This window comes from Antennarius striatus, chromosome 10 (genome assembly GCF_040054535.1).
Source record: "Antennarius striatus isolate MH-2024 chromosome 10, ASM4005453v1, whole genome shotgun sequence".
NCBI classification, from domain to species: Eukaryota; Metazoa; Chordata; class Actinopteri; order Lophiiformes; family Antennariidae; genus Antennarius; species Antennarius striatus.
Window position 1 is genome coordinate 14,427,975 of NC_090785.1, and position 15,648 is coordinate 14,443,622.

The following is a 15,648-nucleotide window of genomic DNA, read 5'->3' on the forward strand; positions in this document are numbered from 1 at the left end:
GACAGCTTCATCTGACATGAAATCTCTCTCCCTCTCTCTTTATAGGATGCTTTGTGACACAATCAACAATGTATCATTATAACCTCCAATTGCTTAGAAAACATCCTGCACATGGCTGCTGTGTCATACGTAATTCCAGCACAAGTTTTAAAACTACAGGTATTTGGGCATTTGCAATTTGATTTACTCAAGTAACTTCAGATGAGGGGCAGTAAGCTGTTAAAACCTGCTTCTCACCGCAGTGTGAAATCTCACATATAAAGTAAATGGGGACAGCTGATTGTTCACTCATCTTACTGATCTCTGGGTCTGCACTGTGTTATAAAAATGACTCCCTGCATCCACAGATCAAATCCACCACTTCTCCAATAACAAATCCAACAACAAATAAAATAATACAGGAGACCTTTTTTTTTCATATTTGGAAGCAGACATAATTATTTAAGATTATTCACTGCACTATCCTGTCAAACACAGACTGCACAAAGCATGAAAGGATATTGCTTTTTTGTTCTTCGTTTGCTTCACTGCTTCCTTTTTTTTTTCTGGACTGCCTTCAAACCGGAACAAGACAGTGGAGGAATGGTGCACGCGGATAGCACTGCACTGCAGTACATGATGCTCATGAGACTATACTCTGAAATTAGTTTGCTCACCTATCTATCAGAAAGCGCGACACAGTGGTGCTGTTTGGCCTGCAAGCACAGGAGAAAACCGAGTAGCAACGGAAATGAGGTCTTTCATTCAGGAGTACAAAAAGCAAAGAAACTGTAAATGTATTAGAGCTTATTTCCTTCCACCACAGAAAATGTGTCAGGCTATAGTCCGCCTCCTGTGCTTGTCATCTCTTTGGGTCTGTTAGTGTGAAGGCTGATCTGATTTGGAGTGGATTTCATTCAAAATGATGACAATGATTTGAGTGAGAAAAACAAGACAAAGAGTGTGTATGTATGTGTGGTAGAAAATAAGAGAAAACCCAAAAGGCAGGACTCAGACACGTCACAAGCAGAACACATTGATTACAGCCACAGAAAAAAGATCTTTCTGGTCCGCTAGCTCCCTTGCTTTGCGGCACACTGCAGTCATTCACCCTGTGTGTCTCTCAGAGGACACAATGAATAAATCAGATTCCAACTCACTTGTTCCATTTCCCTCTTTTCTCCAATCTTGCTTTTCGGCTATCTTCGAAAGCACCTGAAGAAACGTGCCCTTGACATTCAAGTTCAGCTGACATAGATAAGGTTCTTAGACTTTATAATTTCTTATCTTATTATTTTTGTATCCTTTTTTACATGTAGACTGTTTTATATTTATTTCTATTTAATCTATTCAACTCCCTTTATTTTCCTCATTGACTGTTTTTTGTGTGGAGGTGGCACATGGTGTTCCTATTAGTAACCCTCAGGGCATGACTGAAACAAAGAGATAGGCCTATAAAGATGACGAATATTAGCACATATCCATTAGTATCCCACTCTAAAAGGAGGAGATTTACATGAATGGTTGCACATTCTTTAAACATAACTATGACATAACGTGCATTTGCCAGATTTCGCATCGTGCAAAGCCACACTTCTCCAGACGGTGAGTAATTCAAGTGTGACTAAGACAGCATGTACTGTATATAGTGAAGGGGAGATCCTGCTACTGTTTGATACAATCTGATGGCTGAGACTCATGATGTGGCTTTGAACGCAGTATGGTCACTGGCTGACAGCTGTCCCATGAGAATCATGTGCATTACAGACTGAATGGCTGCAGGAACACTTCTTATACAGGAAAAGTACGATTGTCAGTGGTGGGAAAATATCAAAGGCTGCTGCTGGAAGCCGGTTGCCACATTTGCTGATTGCAAGAAGTAATGCTCAAGTAGGTTTGAACATTTTAACAGCACCATATTTGTCAAAAAAGTTGTGAAAAATATAGGGAGCACATTATGACAGTCTCATCAAATCATCTGCCAGCTCAACATCATTGCATCAAACAAAGACTGATTTTCTGCTCAAGAGCATGCTTGTAGTTTGTGTGTGCAAGAAAAAAGTGTGGCAGGAAAAAATTAGGATTTGAAAGTTTTTTTTCTCTAATTTTCAAAATATCATGTGCAGCTGTTTTAATGTTCCTCTGCCGTAAACCTTGTGAACAAATGTGTTATGTTTTACTGAATGCTGTGTGAATATAAAAAAAATCTACACGTCACAAAAACAAAAAAAAAATGTCAAAGAGCGAGGTGAAATGAGAAGTGATTTTATCAAACAAAATGATATATCCAACTTACACCACTCAATAATAGGTAAGGATATTCAGCTAGAATTTCAGACTGAACCTAAAATGTTCAATAACCCTCACAGATTAACTTAAAGCAACCCTCTAAACTTTTGAATGCACATGTCCAACCGTTCAGTGTTTCAGTACTTTTTTCCACAACTAGCTGTTTATGGAGTTTCAGCTAAAATGAAAGGAAAGGTGTACAAAACTGTGGTGAGACCAGCGATGTTGTTTGGTCTAGAGACAGTGTCACTGAGGAAAAGACAGGAGACAGAGCTGGAGGTAGCAGAGATGAAGATGCTGAGGTTCTCTTTGGGAGTGACCAGGAAGGATAGGATCAGGAATGAGTACATCAGAGGGACAGCACATGTTAGAGGTTTTGGAGATAAAGTCAGAGAGGCCAGGCTGAGATGGTTTGGACATGTCCAGAGGAGAGATAGTGAATATATTGGTAGAAGGATGCTGAGTTTTGAACTGCCAGGCAGGAGGCCAAGAGGAAGACCAAAGAGGAGGTTTATGGATGTAGTGAAGGAGGACATGAAGGTAGATGGTGTGAGAGAAGAGGATGCAAAGGACAGGGTTAGATGGAGGCAACTGATTCGCTGTGGCGACCCCTGAAGGGAAAAGCCGAAAGGAGGAGAAGAAGAAGCTGTTCATGGGGCAGTTGCCAGAAAACTAATGATCTATTTTTATGCATATTTCAATCTTCTGGGACATTATACATGGCAAAGTAGGCCTTTCCACCTATTTGAAGCCTATTTGTATTAAGCTAACCAGTAGCTGGCTGGAGTCTTTTTTTGCTGGATGAGTTTACGTAAACATGGTTTTACCAAAATTTGTGAAAGAAATAAGTATGCTGAATCGTTTGGTAACTGTTTCGTGGGGTCACGTCTTCATGGGTGGCTTTTCCAGTGGAATGTGCAATCCAAACAACATAACACCACAACAAACAAATACAAACACAAACAAAATATGCATATCGATTTGACAATATAAAAAATATAACTCAACAAAATATTTTGTGCATTCATTACAAGTAAATAGAGATTAAGAAGACCTTGTGCAAAGATTATTCCATTTCATATTTAGCGAAGTCAGTGGCACCATTTCCTCAATTCCTCTGTATTTTGTGTGTGATTGTGTGTGTGTGTGTGTGTGTGTGTGTGTGTGTGTGTGTGTGTGTGTGTGTGTGTGTGTGTGTTTTCTATTTGTGTTTATTGTTTTGAATTATATGGCAAATATGAATTATATTTGCCTTGTAAGTTATTGTATGAAAAGTTCTTTATAAATAAAGTTGATTTGACTAATCTCCTGACCACAACATTTTGGCAAATAGTAACAATGAATCTTTCTGCGGTATACTGACTTTAGAAAAGATTACACTGAGAACCTTTAATAATTTGCAAAGATTAGATCAATGCAGCTCTCAATTAAAATTGCAAATGACTAATCTCTTACTCTGTCCAAAATACAAATGGTAGTCTCTATGACACTTTTAAATTAATTTAAATTAGATTATAATTTAAGTTATTTAAGATTTTCAGATTATAAATATAATTTACAGTGTACACTTAACAGTCCCTTTTCATTTTGTTTTAATACATTTTATGCAGGAGGAAGCATTCATGTAGTACTTTGATTAGCAGGAACTCTGCATTGCACGAACATGTGAACAAATCAAAGTACATTTTTACATCCTCAGACTTAGTCAACACAGATTCTTCTCAATGTTAAAGTTGCCAGTCTGTTAGTTCCATCGCTGTTTTAGTACCAGGCTTCTCCTACAACTCCTTCAGCAAAGCGGAACAGGGTAAATGCCGAGACACTGCTCGTATTACAAGATTGAGCAGACTGAGAAGTAATTTCATTCATTCACTGAAGCATCAAAAGAGAAAACTGAAGTGTTTCTCTGAGTGAGCGTGCAAAGAAGAGGAAAAGATGCCGTGATCTTCTAGCCGTTTGATGTTCCTATTCGTAAATGACAGCAGCTAATCATATCAATGCTTGTCAAAATTGACAAGCTCTTGAGCATAAATAGAGTGAGGGTGAGAATGTATGAAACTAAATCTGCATCAGGCAAACAAAGGAATGTGCTCTGCTCATTGTTCAGGAAACGTGCATTTGCAGCAAATGAGCAACGTCGTCTGTATCTTTTAACAGGAAGTGATGTTCTGTCACAGTCACTCCCCAAGAACCTCATTAGAGCTTTAAAGGTGGAGGGGCTCTTTTATTTTGCTCAGGTATGTCATATAGATGTACTTCAAACAACCACTGATCTGATTTAAATTCAATCAGAGGAACAATTCAATCAAAGGAACAATTATAGTGGATGATGTGATGTCACCTTTGTATTGCATGTAAAACAATTGCTTTTAAATTTCTTTGCATGAACTCACACAAAAACATGTCTACATGTGTATTTTAAACACCAGGAACATGATTAAAACAGGCTGCTGTTGTACAGATATCATTAAGCTTTATTGAAATACTTTACTCTTCATGACGCCTACGATGTGGTTTTCATGCACATCTCATCTCCAAGTCGAAATCCCTGCCAGCATCATGGGAAACCCTGTGAAAGAGTCAGGGGTTTTGGGGGTTTCGCTGGAATCACTGCCTCTTCTAAAGTCAGATGCTTTAAGGGGAGGAATAGCTGTTTCAAGTGGAGTCATCAGCATTTTTCAAATTCACCATCACTTCCCTCATTGACCACAACTGCAAAGAAACTTCATTTGCTTCACCACTTGACAGACACAATTCAGCGGGGACCCAATGAATGAAAGAGCAGAGCCTGCAAGAAGGCCTCGACCAATCAAATTCCTCAAAAAGAATATTGCACCTGAGAGTGAGGGAGGCATCCAGAACAGCAGGAGAGACATTCTCGCTCAGAAATTGTATTACGGGGAATGTATGATATAACAATGGAAGTGGGTCTGGCCGATAAATCCTCTTTGGATGTCAGAGGTCCATTCTTGGTTATCACATGCAAAGACACAAGAGTTTTTAAAGAAATGGGGATCCAGCTGGAGAAATATGGAGTAAAATGTACGCAGGATTTTTAAAAAAAGCAGAACAATCATGACAGGTACATACCGCGGATGCTCATGTTGTTTCTTGTTTCTTGAACACAAAATATTCCCGAGGAAAATGGAGATGTAATAACAAACAATCCTTAAAGAATAATGTTGTACAGTAGCACATTTATAGGATTTTTCAACTGCTCGTGCATAACATCCATGTCTTATAGAAGTCTATATTTGAGCCATCTCCCTCAGCAATAGTTCAGTTTAATAGAAGAGTAAGGGGATACTAGCCTAGAACACTCTTCAATTAGATTACACAGTTCATGCGGACTGTAGACTTTGATAAAGGATTGATTTATTTTGTAGGGAGCTTGAAATAATAATCCTCTGCTAAACCTTCATGGCCTCCAGGCTCAAACTTTTAATAATTTTATGAGAGCGATGAGAATACTGCATCACTCCAGGCTTTGGTGTGGCTTTCTCAGCTACCCTATACAGAAGGCTCTTCCACGGTTGTTGGTAAGTCTGAGTGATTGGTTGTTTGTTTTTTTTGTTGGTTTCGCCATGTAAGTCAAGAATTTGCCCTAGGGTTTACTTTAAATGTCATATGTGCACTTATATAACCTGTGCTGTGAATCACAGATTTGTTGAGGGTTTACAAAGACAAGAAGCTTTTAATACTAAAGCCTGCAAAAGCCTGCAGTCCTCATAATAGTGCTGGGGCCTGTTATTAAAAACTGAAAGAGAACACTGAGGTGAGAAGCCTCGGAGGTTGCAACCAAATGCAAAATTCAGAAAGGCTGGGATGAGGGAACATAATGGAGATGTGCATGCAAACGGGCTGAAGCTGCCTTGAACTGCATCTAGGGGCTCATAAAAACTGAAATGTAACTGTGCTTTGTGTGAATTATTTAAATATGAAGGGCAAAGGGCACACAGATGTTGAATTAAAAATGAGTACATTTGGACCAGAACATCCCTGCTAACATGAAAAAACACTTGCAATTGAGGAATGTAGCATATTTTGGTCTATATGTTTTCATAGTCTAAATTAAATAACTGTTTAATAAAATGGCATTTCAATCAAAAGTTACAAGTCAATGAGGCAATGATAAGTAAGTATTGCAGCAGGTGATGTGTGATAATTTGTCAGAATGTCTTCAACACCAAATGAAATCTGAACTCCTGTGGTGGTGGTGGTGACGGATGGATCTGCTGAGACTAATGAAGCTGACAAAATGATGAAGCTGTAGAGTCTGTAATTTGGAGGTAGAGGGCACTCATAACAGCAGAATAAATGAACTGGAGGTACAGGGAGAATCATATTTAAAAGACAGCATCAATTTGAGGGTAATACTGAAAGTCCATCACCATTTTCTAGATAGATGTGTCCAGCGGATGATGACAGCTGATACAGGATGGTATGAGACATAAACTATTACCTAAATGCAATGAGTGTGCACAGGAATGTCTTTCCTTGCTGAACTTTTGAAAGACCTTCATTTAAATAGTGACACGTAAAACGGGCATAATTAGGCCCCACGGCCATAAAATGCTGCCAATGACTTAATTAAAGGCAGCATTATGTTAAAGAAGTTGTAAGTAAATAGGCATAGTCTGTATTTTGATTTGATTTGCTTCTAACAGGTGGTGATGTCTATGTTTAGATTTGAATATTACATCTTATGTATTTTATATTAATATATTACATTAATACATGTTGGCTCAAAGCTCACATGTCTGATTTACCAAAAGAGTATCACACCATTCATGAAACGCAATATTAAGAGACATTCTACTATAACATTCTAGTCCAACCTTATTTCCTGCCAAATGTTTTGACATAGCATCTCACAATCTAAGAATCAGCAGAAAGAGACTGAGAGGTCCTTTAAAATGGATTTCTGTTATGATTTTGAGTTATACAACACAGATATGATTTGAGCCATTTGAACTGTAATAACCAAATCGCTGCTTAGCGCTATGCTGAAACCACCAACACACAAAAAACTACACAAAATTGTATGAACTCTTGAGCTCAATCACTAAAAGAAGAGAAAAAAATTGAATATTTATTATCTTCCCTTCATATGGACAACTGACTACTGTAGTTATGTGTCCTGTGGACACAAAAAATAATAACAATTATTTAGAGTAATATTTTTTGCCAAGTCATATAGCCATTGTCTCCTAAGCTCCATTTTTTTCTCTCACTGACTATTTTATTCTGCTATATATTATTGATTCTAGCTGCTTTAAATATGCATTAATAGATTTTTCCCTGCTGTGGGGCAGTAGAAGCAGACTCCAAACATTGACATATTATCAACTCGCTAAAAACAAGTAGATATATTTTTATGTATCCTGCAGATACAAAGCAGTAATAACATTTATTTGATCTGGTGTTTATTCGATGTTTCAGAGAGTCAACATTAGCAGTGAAGCTGATATCAACTACTAATTGTTTATGAATTGAAGCAGGCTGTTGTTGCAGTGGTAGTCTTTTTTTTTCTTTTGAGATATAAAAGTTAGCCAAAACTGTATCCTCTGATATGCCCTGTGATGCTCTGGTGACAAAGCCAGGGCGTACCCAGCCTCTCGCCTGTAGCCAACCTGGATAGGCTGCAGCACTACCTGTGACTTGCAAAGTGCAAAAGCAGCTGACGGGACATGTTGATATTCTGCATAGGTTAGGGGGACTGGAAACTGGTTAATACTGGATATATCAATCAATGTCATCCAGTGTCATCCCAGTTATTTAATGGTTTACGTACATTTTGATTATAGTCAATTTGAGGAAATAAACTTGCATACAAAAATTAGATATATTAAATATCATAACTGCTATCTCACTACAAAGAGCTGTCTCTGTGATGATGTCTGAGCTGTGAGAAATCTAACCTCATACTACCTCCCACATGTTATCGTATCATTAGGTTGGAATGAGATAGGCGTCTGGACTTATCCTCTATCATCAGACCCAGATATTATTATTTCAGCAGCCAGTGCCAGTCTCCCACGGCCACAAAAGCTCATTAGAATTGATAACTGATAGTATCACTTAATCATGACTGGACAAAGGCCATGGCCATCCAAACAAGTCCCCCGATTGAATTAATGGTATTCATTAAGCCCCAATAAGAGCCTTTACAGATGGCATGACCTTATCCTGCCACTTCATCTTCTCTGGAATTTACTGAGGTAAAATACAAGCTCAGCAAAGGAAGGGGGTGGATGAAAGAAAGATTGAAATTAGGGGAAGATGAGAGAATGAGCCCCTTGAGAAGGGAGAAAGAGAGGAGTGTGAGGTATGACAGGTGTTCATTTCAGTGCTGGTGGACTGACACACTCCCACAAGGGGGATGGTGCTTACACACATCGTCCTAGAACTGTTCCATCAGCTTTGCAGTGACTTGGAGCATACCTGGTTTAATGGCTCTCTGATGCCACATATCATCAGAAGTCTCCTGAAACATATGTGAACAACATTACAGACAGCGAGGAAATCACCACTCCCTCATTAAAAGGACTAACCTGGGGCTTAATATCCACTTAGGGACCCCAAACCTTGAATCAGAGGACATCATTCAGCTGCTGCTTTAAAATCTGCACTAGAATGAACCTGCCCTCTCGCACAATATGAATCATTTACAGCTGCGCTCAAATTGCATGGTAACACAGTGCTGTGCTCTCAGCCTCAAGCAACCAGGACCCAGTAGCTCAGGAATACACAATGATTTTGACCCCAGAGGTCCAGGCAGAGAGAGATGTTATGTCGTTAAAACAGCATTGCATACTGTTCACCTGATGGAAAGGCTTGGTATGAGGAAGGCACTGTCTGCACTCTGTTACTGTCTCAGACCTGGTTTTGGTTAGAGAGGAAGACAATAATGTGCTTCTCTCTGTGTTGGGATGAACTTTAATGTCTTATATTCTTGAACTTTACAAGTTAAATGATCTTACATGACATTCAAATAAGGGACATAGGCTCGTTCGGGTTAAATTCACACTCTGCATGCCACAAAGCCGCAACATTCATACAATATGTTCAAGGCCTTTTTGTTTACTGCAACATGTCCTCTTTGTAATATTTGACAATTTCACAATTAATGTTTCTACGTGTTTCTGTAAAGCTGTTGAGATACAGGAGACATTTGAATGAAAAACTACAGAGAAGCAAAAGAAAATAGGGCCTGTATCTGATTTGTCTGAAAAATGTGGATGTTACAACCCACAAAAAGTGTCGTGGTCAACTGTGCTCAATCACTGCATTCATTTCACACTTGTATCAGACTGGAAATGTGATGAAAGCTTAGCAAATAACCAGCCCTCTAATGGAAGATTGTGGTACAGGAATTTATGCAAAAGTACTTTACTCAAACATGATGGAAATGTATTCATTTTTACATAACATTTTCTGAGGTCATAAAATGTTATTTTTGGGAGACTGACTTTCCCAAAACGTTAAATTTTTAAAAATGTGATGATCACCCCTCACAAATTAAATTAAATAAATTTCAGACATTTATGAAGAATGTGTATGTAGAGAAGGCTTTCATGACTGGAATGTAGAAGACTGCATAAGGGGGGCTCATTTTAATAGCAGATATCAGAGACAGCAGGGTGAGTAATGATTTATGACCGGCTTCTTTAATAATCCAGTGGTACTGCACATGGAGATTGGCCAGGTCCACCTGAATCTAGCACAGTGTGCCAGGTTAGCAGAATCCAGCTTTTTAGCACCGATACAGCCTTCAAATACCCACACAAATGTGCTGCCATCACAGCCACTGACGAGAGACGCATGGCTCACAAACAAGGACTCATTGCATTGTGGCATGCTGGCCTCCACAACACCTTCGCTCTGAATAAACTGGGTTAATAACACATTTGAGGGTCCATCTTCTGTTAAAATAATGTAAATTGCTGTTGACATTGTTAACTTAGTATTTTTTTAAATGTATGCATTTTTCTTTTATTGTTTATATGATGAGAATCAAGAGAATCAAATAGAGACTATGCAGATGGAAAACAAGCATAATTCTGTTGGGTTTATGTAACGTTGCAAAGTCCACACAGACTGACAAATACAGCAATTCAAAATTTAAATTGTTTAGAATGAGATTGCCCCACTGGTTTACACTACAGTTGTTCATCTTTGTTAGCAGTCAGGTCACACCACCCCTCAGGAAATATAGCTGACTAATGCTTGTGTGGTAAACACCCCACTTCTTTCATTTAATCACAGCTCAGTGTGCAATTACACGGAGAGATGGCTATCAGACCAGCACTCATTGTATAGTGCTTTAGTGGGTCATCTGTACTGAGACAAAAGAGGACAGAGGGAGAGATAATTCCTGTATAAAAATTTCTGGTTATCACATTTGCGAGTAGCTATGGGAGAGGGTGCTGGGGGATGCAGGGGGATGTGAGACATGTGGAAGAGCAGCTAAATATACAATTATCAAGTGAATTGTAAAAATATGTCAATAATAAACAAGCATGTTTGGGGGAAAAATCTTCACCTGCTAGTGAATTTTTATTTGGGTGGGAATTTTATTCTTTCCATTTTCTGCAAAAGAAAGAGAACGAGTTAACATAGTGGCTTTGAGGTTCACGGGTCAGGCTACTTTACTTTTGCTCTTGCCTTTCTTCTCTCTCCTTTTTTATCCCCCCTCCTCTGTGGATAAGACAGCCGTGAATCATCTATGAGCCTATTAATTAGTCCAATCACTGGCATACAGGCCTACGTTATCGCTGCAGCATGACAGTCTTTCAGAGCTGAAATTAAACCATGCACACTACTGTTTCAGTGCCAAGGGGAGTAGAGATTTAGCTCCACTGGCACCGTGCAAGGATAAATCACCAGCGCTAAGCAGCCAGTAGCACTGCCATAGTAAAGACGGAGAGGGCAAATAAAATGTGCTGCTATTTGTGACAAAAAGAGCGTTATACATAATGACAAACTAGTGATGAGCACTTTGGTTCAAAGAGAAACCACTACGTAACTTCAATAGGAGTGGAAAGACAAAAGGAAGAAAGAAAGCTGAAGACTGTGATTGACAGAGAAGAAAAGCGATACCAAAGAGAGCTGCAGCAAACCAAGGTCTCCTTTCATTGAAGGAGAAAGATGAAAAGCATCAGAGAGAATGAAGAACGGTGAATGGGAAAAGGCAGTGATTGGAGGTGTGTGTATAATAGGTTTGTAAGTGTGAATCATGTGCGTACCCAAATATATCTGGCCCAGACACTGGATCGCAGGGGGTATCATGAAACTGTGTGTCTCATCTGAGGCCTTGTTTATTCACCTTAAAATGCAGATGTTGGTAATAAATCCAGCAATTGCTCATTTATTTGGGGGAACTGCACCTTGCTTTATTAAAGCCATCTATCACTCAGGGATGCTGAATCAATGGGATGCAGAGGAAAGCAGTGTCAGCACAGAGGCACACGAGGAGAATATCAGCAGCTTGTACAAGTCAGACGAGCAAGGAGCATCGAGGTAGGAATACATCAAAACATCTGTCACACACTGTCAATGTGTGGTGACAGGTCAATTTCTCCTGTGCATTAATGCAACAAAAAACAAAGACACACACAGACAAAAACATTCCATATTTTATCAGATTTTTGTGCCTTTGCTCTATTGTGTAGTGGGATAACAAATCTATTTTAACTACTGCGCATGCTAAAGAGAAATAGGTAATTGGGGAAGTATGTAAATACAAACCTGAATGCAGTCAGGTAATTAATTAAACTCAATGTGCACTTAGTAATCAGATATGCAGTGTTATCCCATATGGAGCTCCAGAGGTGAACAGCTTCAAACCGAGCCCATCTGGAGAATCCCTCCCTGGGATTCACTCTCTTGTGGTAGAGGGCCACATCAGCCTCTTTTCCACAGCTGCCACATACACCACCCAGCCTGCCAGGCCTTGTTAAATAAGTCAGCCTGTGGACTTGAGCAAAATGAATATAGAGGAGAAATGGCTCAGCGGAGAGAGATGAGGAAAAAAGTTGGAGCGCAAAGTGAGTAGGACGGGATAAATGGACAGGAGGAGAGGTACCAATCTGTGATGAGAGGTGAGAGAGAAGTGCAATGTAAACGGACTTCAAAGGCTCACGGTCGCTATGCATTTTTTAGTGTTGCTGCTAATCGGCTAGTGGAGCAACACAGCCTCGACTTTGACCAGAGGTGAAAGCTACCTAACAGCCAAACATTTTCTCAAAGATGTGAGGAAAGCCACCATACATCATTCATCCTGAGCTGAGAGTGAGCTGTCAATCGCTGTACTCACAATTCAGTAACCTGTCAGTGATTTATGTATCTGTCCATCTACGCCTGCCTATTCATCCATACAGTAAGGATGGAAACAAGGTAAATGCTTTCACCACGAAGTGATAAGCCGGAATCTTGACATTTGACACTACTGTGTTTAAATATCTGCTGGCTAGTAAACAGTGCAGAGTATATCCAGTTTCTACTTTTCTAATCTCTGTCAAAGAGTCACTGTTGGCTCATTACTACGAGTGACACTTTAGCAAGCATGTTCTCATTTGATTCATAGCTAAAGAAGCAGCAAATAGTGCAGCCAATGGGCCGTTTACCCAACAACAGCTATGCCGTAAAATGGAAAACTGTTTTTAGATGACAATGGACAGTTTTGATTTGAGTTCCATAATGCAATCTTTTTATCACAACCACTTTAAGCATTACCATGTAAACTAGCTGCATCGAGGACACGGCCTACTTCATACAAGCCTATTAATGTTCCTTTACTATGGACAGAACAGCAACAAAAAATATGCCTAATGTTGTTTAAGCCTCAGACTCTGTTGAATTTATTCACTCATCACTATCTTTACTTTGTTGTAGAATTTTAATTCTACAACAAAGTAGAACCACTGCCAACCACTGGCCCGGCAGGCATGTTACGTCATTTAACAGTTTTATATGTGTGTCAGGATCATAAGCTTTTCCAGTGAGTTGAGCAATTTTTTAAAATGCAAATATAAAACATTTCCATTTTTATCAAGTTTGCTGTTCCATTTAGGCATACATCACTAACTTTGATCTTTTTGGCAGGGGGTTGATTTATTGGGACTTAAGACAGTGAAATATAGGCTTGGGAGAGCCACAGTTTACGTGCTGAATAAATGGGCAGTTCTGCTGTGAAAGGAAAATGTTCAAAAGTTATGTGAATTCATTTGATGGTTGGCACTGACTAGAGATTTTCTTTGGAGTGAATGAAATATCTTTTACATTTTTGAGGTATTTTTCAGATGATTTAGAAACAGCTCTAGCTCTCACACACACAGTGCTTTATAATAATTCTGTATTTACAACATTGAAAGCAGAAAGAGTGCAATTTAGAGTCTATTTTACTTCAGTACCCTGACTTCATGGTGCTTCTTTTCCACAACATTTGGGAGGGAAGTGTTGAAGTTTTAGCATTTCACACACATGATCATGCTTCATTAAAGATTTGACATGCACAAAACATATATGTATTATCAATTTAAATAATGCTTCATGGTTACACGATGAATTGCAGAAATGTGTATGGTAAAGATTAGCTGCACCTTAATGAGTTATAGCAATGCAATTTTGCGTACTTGGTGACTATAATGATAAGTATAATGTAATAAATTTGTTTGTGCTGTGTAATGATAACAGGTGTTTACTTTTGATGGATACTACTTCAAACACTCAAGAGTTAGCCTTTGGAGTTAGGTGGTTGATTGAAAAGCACAGCAATTATGGGGAGGATTTGATGGGGGGGGGCGTAAACAAATAAGTACATTATCATCTGTCAGAGCTAACAGGAAAACTCTCGGGCACATTACAATGGCTGCACACATGGGGGCTATCTGGGCAGCCATGTTTATGGTTTATCAAAGGGTCAACACCCTCATGAGATGAGCTCACCAGAAAGTTCATGTGCATATCACTCCTCTGGGTCTCATACAACCATCAATCATCGTTCCAGTTCAAGTCTAATGCTGGCAGGTCTGACAATTATGTCTGCTTAATTGTAGATGATGTCAGTGAAAGCTCAACGCCAAACACACATGCAATAAACTGAATACTGAAGGTGGTCTGATCACAACACTATATCTAATATGTCTACTAATGATTTTGTACAAGCATTTGGTAAATATTCAACACAAACAAGCCGGGGTTATCTCGTGCTTCCACATTAAACACGTATTCATCTGTGTTCCGACACATTCAAGAATGCCCCTGTGAGTTATGGAGTGGAGTGCCTAAACAAACATTTTGAGAACTGTGACAAAAGCTCTAATTTCAGTATGAAAGTATGAAGTAATTCTACTGGGTGGCTTTGGTTTTAAGGTGCCATGATGCTCATGCATAAATCATGCAATCATCATCAACACATATTCAGAGATGCTGCTTCTCAATGGGAGATGAGAGGGAGCCAGGACTGTGACAAAACCCAGCTGATTGTAATGAGCTTTTTTGTGGCTTCCTGCACTGACAAAACAAACCTAAATTAATCATGACACCGCCCTCCTACAGTGACGAAGAAGCAGCAAGTTTCTACCGACACTCCTTGTTGTAAATTGGACCCTGAGACAGAAATTTCTATGATGCCGAGCGATTTAGACTCCAAAAAGCTTTAATTTAAGTCATTCATTGAAACGGGTGAAAGAATATGTTTGCAGTAATTAGCTTACTTATGAAGCATGACTCATCAAAAGCTTGCAGTTTATTTGTTGCACCATCTGCAGTGAGCAGCGTTAGGTAAGCAGTAAAAAGCGGATAAAGTAGGAGAACAACGTCACAGATGCGTGCATGCGTGCGTGTGTGTGTTTTCAGTATCGTACATTGACTTTACATCCCAAACTGAACTGTGCAGCTAATCATAAGCTGTATGCATTACTTAAACATAAATGTTGGACATTTATCCAATAACAGGAAATACATCCAATAAACTCTTCCTGTCACTCAAATGCAAAGTGCTGCATTAGCAAAGTGGATGATTCACAAAGTTGAAATAAGGAATTTATGAAAACACCTCATTGCACCTAAACGCACACCTAAACAAAGTGTTGACGATAAGGATGTCACTAGGGACTCACCATACCTAAAAAGAACCTACCTGTTGGCTATTTTGTATGGAATTTATAAAATATCTGTAAATTACTTCCAATGTGGGTTGCTTATTTGGACTTGGTCTCTTGTCTAAGAAGTTATTTAAACATTTAATGACGTGATGTTACAGGATATATCTGTCAGCAGACTTTGCTAAAAAAGTTATAGGCTCAGGGGCTGCAATATGACAAGAATGGGAGTCAATTAAAAGACTAAATTCAGCCCCACTTGGGGACCACTCAA